The sequence below is a fragment of the Arachis duranensis genome, chromosome 10 (genome assembly GCF_000817695.3).
Source record: "Arachis duranensis cultivar V14167 chromosome 10, aradu.V14167.gnm2.J7QH, whole genome shotgun sequence".
NCBI classification, from domain to species: Eukaryota; Viridiplantae; Streptophyta; class Magnoliopsida; order Fabales; family Fabaceae; genus Arachis; species Arachis duranensis.
Genome location: NC_029781.3, coordinates 72,091,290 through 72,100,363, shown reverse-complemented (window position 1 = coordinate 72,100,363; position 9,074 = coordinate 72,091,290). Strand labels below are relative to the sequence as shown.

The window sequence follows — 9,074 nt, the reverse complement described above, 5'->3', positions numbered from 1 at the left end:
AGCTTGCCATGGAAAGGAGTAAGAAGGATTGGATGAAGACAGTAGGAAAGCAGAGAGACGGAAGGGAAGGCATCTTCATGCGCTTATCTGAAGTTCCTACCAATGAACTACATAAGTATCTCTATCTTTATCTTTATGTTTTTATGCGTTCATCACCACATCCATTTGAGTTTGCCTGACTAAGATTTACAAGATGACCATAGCTTGCTTCATACTAACAATCTCTGTGGGATCGACCCTTACTTGCGTAAGGTTTATTACTTGGACGACCCAGTGCACTTGCTGGTTAGTTGTGCGAAGTTGTGTAATGCCATGGTATTGAACACCAAGTTTTTGGAGTTCATGACCGGGGATTATGAGAGTTGTGAAAAGTATTGTTCACAATTTCGCGGACCAGGGATTTTAATACCTTTTACTCACATTTATTCAATGAATTGGTATGGTTTCATGATTGTCTCCTAATTTGTGCTTAAGTGTGAAAACATGCTTTTTGAGCCCTTACTTAGCTAAATATAATTCACCTTTGATTCCACTAGATGCCTTGATATCTTTATTAATGAATTCAGGATGGAAAGGCTAGGAATGGATCAAAGGGATAGAGAGGAAAGCATGAAAAGTGGAGATATCATGAAGAAACAAGGATTTGGGATGCTGAGATCGACGCGTATGCACAGCAGACACGCACGCGTGGATTGTGGAGTCACATGGCGACCACATACGCATACATGATGTGTACGCGTCGATGCTCGCACGTGACTCACTTAAAGGCAAAATGTTGGGGTCGAATTCTAGGCTTCCCAGGCCCAAATCCAACTCACCTCTGATGTTATTTAACCCAAGGATTGAAGGGGAATCAAATCTTCAGTCATCATTAGTTTTAGTTTAGTTTAGTTTTGGAGGGAAAGTTAGTTTCTAGAGAGAGAATCTCTCTCTTCTCTCTAGAATTAGGTTAGAGGTAGATTAGGAATTCTTAGATCTGGGTTAATTTCATGCTTGGATTTACTTTTCCTTTTTCACTTCTTGCTCCTCTACTTCTCCTCTCTCTAGTTTAGCATTTAATTCATATAATTCTCTACTTTTATGTTGATGCACTTTTGTTTCTTCTATTTCTCTTTAATGCAATTCATGTTTTGATTTCGCTTATTGTTTTCTTTTATTATTGTTGTTAATTTCCTTGCAAGTGAGTAGTGTAGATTTACTTTTATTTCAATCTTAGTATGCTTTCCTTTTATGCCTTCCAAGTGTTTGATAAAATGCTTGGAAGGATGTTAGAGTAGAATTTTATGCTCTTGGCTTGGGAAGGTAACTTAGGAATTCTTGAGTCACTAATGTCCAAGTAATTGATGATTGGGAGCCATTAACTCTAATTCTCACTAATTGAATTAGTGGAGAGCTAGGACTTATGGACTTGGATTGATATAGCTCATTTGACTTTCCTTTACTAAGTTAGAGAATGATTTAATGAGATTGATCCTTGCCAATTCTCATGTTGTGGTTAGTGTTAAGGATAGAGATCCTTGACCACCAAACCTTGCCAAGACTGCTTTATCTTTTGAATTTTGTTGTCATTTACTTTTCTTGTTTCTTATCCAAAATCCCAAAATATACAACCCATAACCAATAAAAAGAACACTTTATTGCAATTCTTAGGGAGAACGACCCGAGGTTTAAATACTTCGGTTATTAAATTTACTAGGGATTTATACTCGTGACAAACAAATTTTTATATGAAAGGATTATTGTTGGTGTAGAAATTATACTTGCAACAAGATTTCATTTGTGAAATTATATACCACACAAAAATCCGTTCATCAAAATGGCGCCGTTGCCGGGGAAATTACAATGGTGTTATGTTATTGGTTATTGTATATATGTGAATAGTGTAAATAACTTGATTTTTGGATTGCTTGTTAGTTTTTGCTTGTTTTAGGACTTTGTTTCATTATTTCTCTTAGATTTTGTTTCTTATTTTCTATGACTATCATGGATTCTCACTTTGGCTATGAGTTTGGTTCTCATTATGTTGTAGGAGAGGTGAATTTGAATGACAACATGTATCAAGGATGAGATAATCAAAGGTGGGAGGAGCCACAAACTTATGATCAACCCTCATGGCAACAACCTCCACCAATCAACTATGAACAAGAGCCATTCTATGATGCATACCAATCAAATAGCTACGGTGAATCCCCTTGTGACTTTCAAGAACCACCACCATATGCCTATGAGCCCTACCCTCAACATAACCCTCAACCATACTCACAAGCTCCTTTCCACAAACCACCTTCATATGACCCTAATCCATACCCACCATACCAACAACCTTTTGAGCCACATGAGCCATATATAGAGCCATCACCATCCCAACATCACTACTTTCAAGAGCCACCCCCTCCATACTATTACCAAGGTCAACAACCACCTTCAACGTATGAAAATTTTTAACCACAAGATGAATTCCACCTTCCACCACAACCTCCCATGGAAGAATATTCATGTCCATCGATCCAAGGGCCATATGATCCTAATCATGTTATCCAAGCAGAACAAGAGTCAAGGGATTGTCGCAAGAAAACATTGGACCAACTTCAAGCAACCATGGAGCTTGTTGTGCATCGAGTGGAAAAAGTGGAGAGTGTTGAACCGTCACAACCCTACCAAGAAGAACCACCTTCCTATTATATACCCTCCCTACAAAATAATGACCTCTTCCATCCACCCCAATCCTTAATGGATGACATCCTTGATGTTCTTGTTCAAGGACAAAAGAAGATGAAAAGGGAGGTACTAGAATTCACGGCCGTCTTGGCCGAGGTAGTAAGCCGAGTAGCCTCCCAATGCTTGGATACTCAAGGAACTCCCATGGCAACATGTGGTGAATCAATTGAAGAGCAAAGCATGAAGGAGAGATTGGAAACTCCGGTGGAGAAGGATGAATGTTACTTTATGTTAGAACAATTGGAGGAACCTATGATTGTTGAAGAAGAGGAAGAAGTAGTTGAAGACTTAGGAGATGCGGAACCCCCATGGGAACCTAGAGTTATAGAAAGTTCCTCCAAGAAGATTGAAGTTGATATTGAGGAGGAACATGCACAACTTCCAAGGTGTATCCCATATGAAGACTTGGAAGGAATGGAGCAAGAATTGAGTTTCCTTGGTGATGAAGATCAAGCATCAAAGCCTAGTGGTGATGAATCCTTTGAACTTGAAGAACATTCTCCCGACAAGATGGAAAGCAATGTGGAGGTAGATTTCTCTCACCCTTTGGTGCACGAAATTGTGATACACAATGGCACCAAAAACTTAGTATACACAATTGTAATCTCAACCTTTTTCACAACTTCGCACAACTTACCAGCAAGTGCATTGGGTCATCCAAGTAATAAACCTTACGTGAGTAACGGTCAATCTCACGGAGATTGTCGGCTTGAAGCAAGCTATGGTCACCTTGTAAATCTCAATCAGGTGGATTCAAATGGGTTATAGAGTTTTGATAATTAAAAGATAAATAAACAGAAAATAAAGATAGAGATACTTATGTAAATCGTTGGTTGGAATTTCAGATAAGCGTATGGAGATGCTTCATCCCTCTTGAATCCAATCATTCATACTCCTTTCCATGGCAAGCTGTATGTTCGTTTCACTAGCGTCAATGGCTACCTCCTGTCGTCTAAGTGAAAATGGTCCAAAATGTGCTGTCACCATACGGCTAATCATCTGTCGGTTCTCGATCATGTTGGAATAGAATCCAATGATCCTTTTGCGTCTGTCACTAGGCCCAACACTCGCGAGTTTAAAGCTTGTCATAGTCTTCCCTTCCCAGATCCTACTCAGAATACCACAGACAAGGTTTAGACTTTTGGATCTCAGGAATGGCCGCCAATAATTCTAGCTTATACCACGAAGACTCCGATCTTTCGGAATGGAGGCTAAGAGATACACGCTCAATCTTAAGTAGAACATAAGTGGTTGTCAGTCACGCGTTCATCGGTGAGAATGATGATGAGTGTCACGAATCATCACATTCATCAAGTTGAAGTGCGAGTGAATATCTTAGAACAAGAATAAGCATGAATTGAATAGAAGAACAATAGTACATTGCATTAATACTCGAGGAACAGTAGAGCTCCACACCTTAATCTATGGTGTGTAAAAACTCCACCGTTGAAAATACATAAGTGATGAAGGTAGGCATGGCCGTGAGGCCAGCCCCCAATGTATAAGGAAAATGTTCCAAAGATGTCAAATTCCCAAGATGAAAATACAATAGTAAAAGGCCCTATTTATAATGAAACTAGCTACTATGGTTTACAGAAATAGGTGAATAATGCAGAAATCCACTTCTGGGCCCACTTGGTGTGTGCTTGGGCTGAGCATTGAGCTTTACACGTGTATAGACCTCTCTTGGAGTTAAACGCAGCTTTGGTGCCAGTTTGGGCGTTTAACTCCAGCTTTTATGCCAGTTATGGCGTTTTGACTTCAGAATAGGGCAGAGAAGGGGCGTTTGAACACCGGTTTGCATCGTCAAAACTCGAGCAAAGTATAGACTATTATATATTTCTGGAAAGCTCTGGATGTCTACTTTCCAAAGCAATTGAGAGTGCTCCATTTGAAGTTCTGTAGCTCCAGAAAATCCACATCGAGTGCAGGGAGGTCAGAATCCAACATCATCAGCAGTCCTTTGTCAGCCTCTGAATTAGATTTTTGCTCAGCTCCCTCAATTTCAGCTAGAAAATATCTGAAATCACATAAAAACACAAAAACTCATAGTAAAGTCCAGAAACATGAATTTTGCATAAAAACTAATAAAAACATCCCAAAAAGTAGCTATATCCTACTAAAAACTACCTAAAAACAATGCCAAAAAGCGTATAAATTATCCGCTCATCACAACACCAAACTTAAATTGTTGCTTTTTCCCAAGGAACTAAAAACAAAATAGGATTAAAAGAAGAGAATATACAATGAATCCCACAGTATCAATGAAACTTAGTCCTAATTAGATGAGCGGAGCTTGTAGCTTTTTGCTCCTGAACAGTTTTGGCATCTCACTTTCTCCTTTGAAATTCAGAATGATTGGCATCTATAGGAACTCGGAATTTTAGATAGTGTTATTGATTCTCCTAGTTCAGTGCGTTGATTCTTGAACACAGCTACTTTATGAGTCTTGGCCGTGACCCTAAGCACTTTGTTTTCCAGTATTATCACCGGATACATAAATGCCATAGACACATAACTGGGTGAACCTTTTCAAATTGTGACTCAGCTTTGCTAAAGTCCCCAGTTAGAGGTGTCTAGAGTTCTTAAGCACACTCTTTTGCTTTGGATCATGACTTTAACCACTCAGTCTCAAGTTTTTCACTTGGACTTGCATCCCACAAGCACATGGTTAGGGACAGCTTGATTTAGCCGCTTAGGCTTGAATTTTATTTTCTTGGGCCCTCTTATCCATTGATGCTCAAAGCCTTGGATCCTTTTTACCCTTGCCTTTTGGTTTAAAGGGCTATTGGCTTTTTCTGCTGGCTTTTTCTTTTTCTTTCTTTCTCTCTTTTTTTCGCCAATTTTATTTTTTTCTCTTTTTTTTTTCACTGCTTTTTCTTGCTTCAAGAACCAATTTCATGATTTTTCAGATTATCAACAACATTTCTCTTTGTTCATCATTCTTTCAAGAGCTAAAAACTTTAACATTCATAAACAACAAGATAAAAAATACGCACTGTTCAAGCATTCATTCAGAGAACAAAAAGGATTGCCACCACATCAAAATAATTAAACTAATTTCAAGATAAAATTTGAAATCCAAGTACTTCTTGTTCTTTTGTAATTAAGCACATTTTTCATTAAAGAGAGGTGAAGGATTCATGGAGTTATTCATAGCTTTAAGACATAGACACTAGACACTAATGATCATGTAGTGAAGACACAAACATAGATAGAACATACAGCATAAAGCCGAAAACAGAAAAATAAATAGACAAGGAGATTAGGGAATGAGTCCACCTTAGTGAGGGTGACGTCTTCCTCTTGAAGGACCAATGGTGCTCTTGAGCTCCTCTATGTCTCTTCCTTGCCTTTGTTGCTCCATCCCTAGTGATTTTGGTGCTCCTATCCTTAGTTGCTCCCAATAGTTGTGTGGAGGAAAATGTATCCCCTGAGGTATCTCAGGAATTTCTTGATGAGGGAATTCCTCATGCTCTTGTTGAGGTCCATGAGTGGGCTCTCTTGACGTACAGTCAAATTCTCTACTACTGAGCTATGGACCCTTGAGATGAACATCTCTATCTCCTATGACTCGGAGGTGGAAGCTTTTGCCTTCCCTTTTCTCTTTCTAGAGGTTTCTCCGGCCTTAGGTGCCATAAATGGTTATAGAAAAATAAAAAGCAATGCTTTTACCACACCAAACTTAAAATATTTGCTCGTCCTCGAGCAAAAGAAGAAGGAAAGATGTAGAAGAAGAGAATAGATGAGATGGAGGGTGTATAGGGTTCGGCCAAGAAGGGAAGAAGGTAGGTGATTGGTGAAGATTATTTGGAGAAGAGTGTTCTAAAAAGGTGTGAAGAGGAGATAGAGTGAGTTGAGGTTGGTGGGGATCCTATGGGGTCCACAGATCCTGAAGGGTCAAGGAATTCTTCATCCTTGCTCTAATTAGGCATTCAGAAAGCCTTAGAGTGCAATCCTGGCGTTTAAACACCAGTCTGCTGCCCTGTTCTGGCGTTTAAACGCCAGCTTTCCTTCCTATTCTGGCTTCTAAACGCCAGTTTGTTGCCCTGTTTTGCCATTTAAACGCCAATCTGGTGCCCTATTCTGGCATTTAAACGCCCAAAAAGGTGCCAGATTGGGCGTTTAAATGCCCATTTTGCTACCCTTACTGGCATTTAAACGCCAGTAAGTCCTTCCTCCAAGGTGTGCTGTTTTCAATGCTGCTTTTGATTTTTTTATTTATTTTTGTAATTGTCTTTGTGACTTCACATGATCATCAACCTAAAAGAAAACAAAAAAATATAGATAAAATTAAAATAAAATTGGGTTGCCTCCCAATAAGCGCTTCTTTAATGTCAATAGCTTGAGAGTGAGCTCTCATGGAGCCTCACAGATGATCAGAGTATGGTTGAGATCTCTCAACACCAAATTAGAGTTTGGCTGTGGCCTCCCAATACCAAACTTAGAGTTTGAATGTGGGGGCTCTGTTTGACTCTGTATTGGGAGAAACTCTTCATGCTTACTCTTCATGTTTACAGATGGAGAACTTTGAGTCTTTACTACAAGGCATTCTTCATTCACATGAATGATCAACTATCCTCTGTCAACATCAATTACAGCTCTTGCTGTGGCTAGGAAAGGTCTTCCAAGGATGATGGATTCATCCTCATCCCTTCTAGTGTCTAGGATTATGAAATCAGCAGGGAAATAAAGGCCTTCCACCTTCACTAGCACGTCCTCTACTAGTCCATAAGCCTTTTTCATAGATTTATCTGCCATCTCTAATGAGAATTGGCAGCCTGTACCTCATAGATTCCCAGTCTCTCCATTACAGAGAGGGGCATCATGTTTATCCCTGACCCCAAGTCACACAGAGCTTTTTCAAAGGTCATGGTGCCTATGGTACATGGTATTAAGAATTTACCAGGATCCTATTCCTTTGAGGTAAATTTTCCTGAACCAATGTATTCAGTTCATTGGTGAGCAAGAGAGGCTCTTCCTCACAAGTCTCATTACCAAACAGCTTGGCATTCAGCTTCATGATTGCTCCTAAATATTGGGCAACTTGCCCTTCAATAGTATCTTTATCCTCTTCAGAAGATGAATAGTCATCAGAGCTCATGAATGGTAAAAGAAGATCCAAGGGAATCTCTATGGTCTCTGTATGAGCCTCAGATTCCTTTGGTTCCTCATTAGGGGATTCCGTACTGACCATTGGACGTCCCCTGAGGTCTTCCTCATTGGGATTTACGTCCCCCTCCTCCTCTAAGGTTTCGGCCATGTTGATTATATCAATGGCCTTGCACTCTCATTTGGGATTCTCTTCTGTATTGCTTGGGAGAGTGCTAGGAGGAGTTTCAGTAACCATTTTACTCAGCTGGCCCACTTGTGCTTCCAAGTTTTTAATGGAGGATCTTGTTTCAGTCATGAAACTCAGAGTGGCCTTAGATAGATCAGAGACTATGTTTGCTAAGCTAGAAGGATTCTACTCAGAATGGTCTATCTGTTGCTGAGATGATGATGGGAAAGGTTTGCTATTGCTAAACCTGTTTCTTCCACCATTGTTATTATTGAAGCCTTGCTTCTGTTGATCCTTCCATGAAAAATTTGGATGATTTTTTCATGAAGGGTTATAGGTTACCAAAGGCTTCACCCATGTAATTCACCTCTGCCATTGCAGGGTTCTCAGGATCATAAGCTTCTTCTTCAGAAGATGCTTCTTTAGTACTGTTGGATGCATTTTGCAATCCATTCAGACTCTGAGAGATCATATTGACTTATTGGGTCAATATTTTATTCTGAGCCAGTATGGCATTCAGAGCATTAATTTCAAGAACTCCTCTATTTTGAGGCGTCCCATTACTCACAGGATTCCTCTCAGAGGTATACATGAACTAGTTATTTACAACCATTTCAATAAGTTCCTGTGCTTCTGCAGGCGTTTTCTTTAGGTGAATGGATCCACCTGTAGAGTGGTCCAGTGACATCTTGGAAAATTCAGATAGACCATCATAGAATATATCTAATGTGGTCCATTCTAAAAGCATGTCAGAAGGACACTTTTTGGTCAATTGCTTGTATCTTTTCCAAGCTTCATAGAGGGACTCACCATCTTTTTGTCTGAAGGTCTGAACATCCACTCTAAGCTTACTCAGATTTTGAGGAGGAAAAAACTTGGCTAAGAAAGTCGTGACCAGCTTATCCCAAGAGTCCAGGCTATCTCTAGGTTGTGAGTCCAACCATGTTCTAGCTCTGTCCCTTACAGCAAAAGGGAAAAGCATAAGCTTGTAGACTTCAGGATCAACTCCATTGGTCTTAACAGTGTCACGGATCTGCAAGAACTCAGTTAAAAACTAATAAGGGTCATCTGATGG

At 39.7% G+C, this 9,074-nt stretch overlaps 1 non-coding gene across 1 annotated transcript; it reads left to right on the top strand.

The window, feature by feature from the left end:
* The first annotated feature begins 8,741 nt into the window (after positions 1–8,741).
* LOC127743725 (small nucleolar RNA R71) lies at positions 8,742–8,849 on the top strand. Its single transcript, XR_008005108.1, has one exon. It is a non-coding gene; the product is annotated as a small nucleolar RNA R71 (small nucleolar RNA).
* Positions 8,850–9,074: the final 225 nt, after the last annotated feature.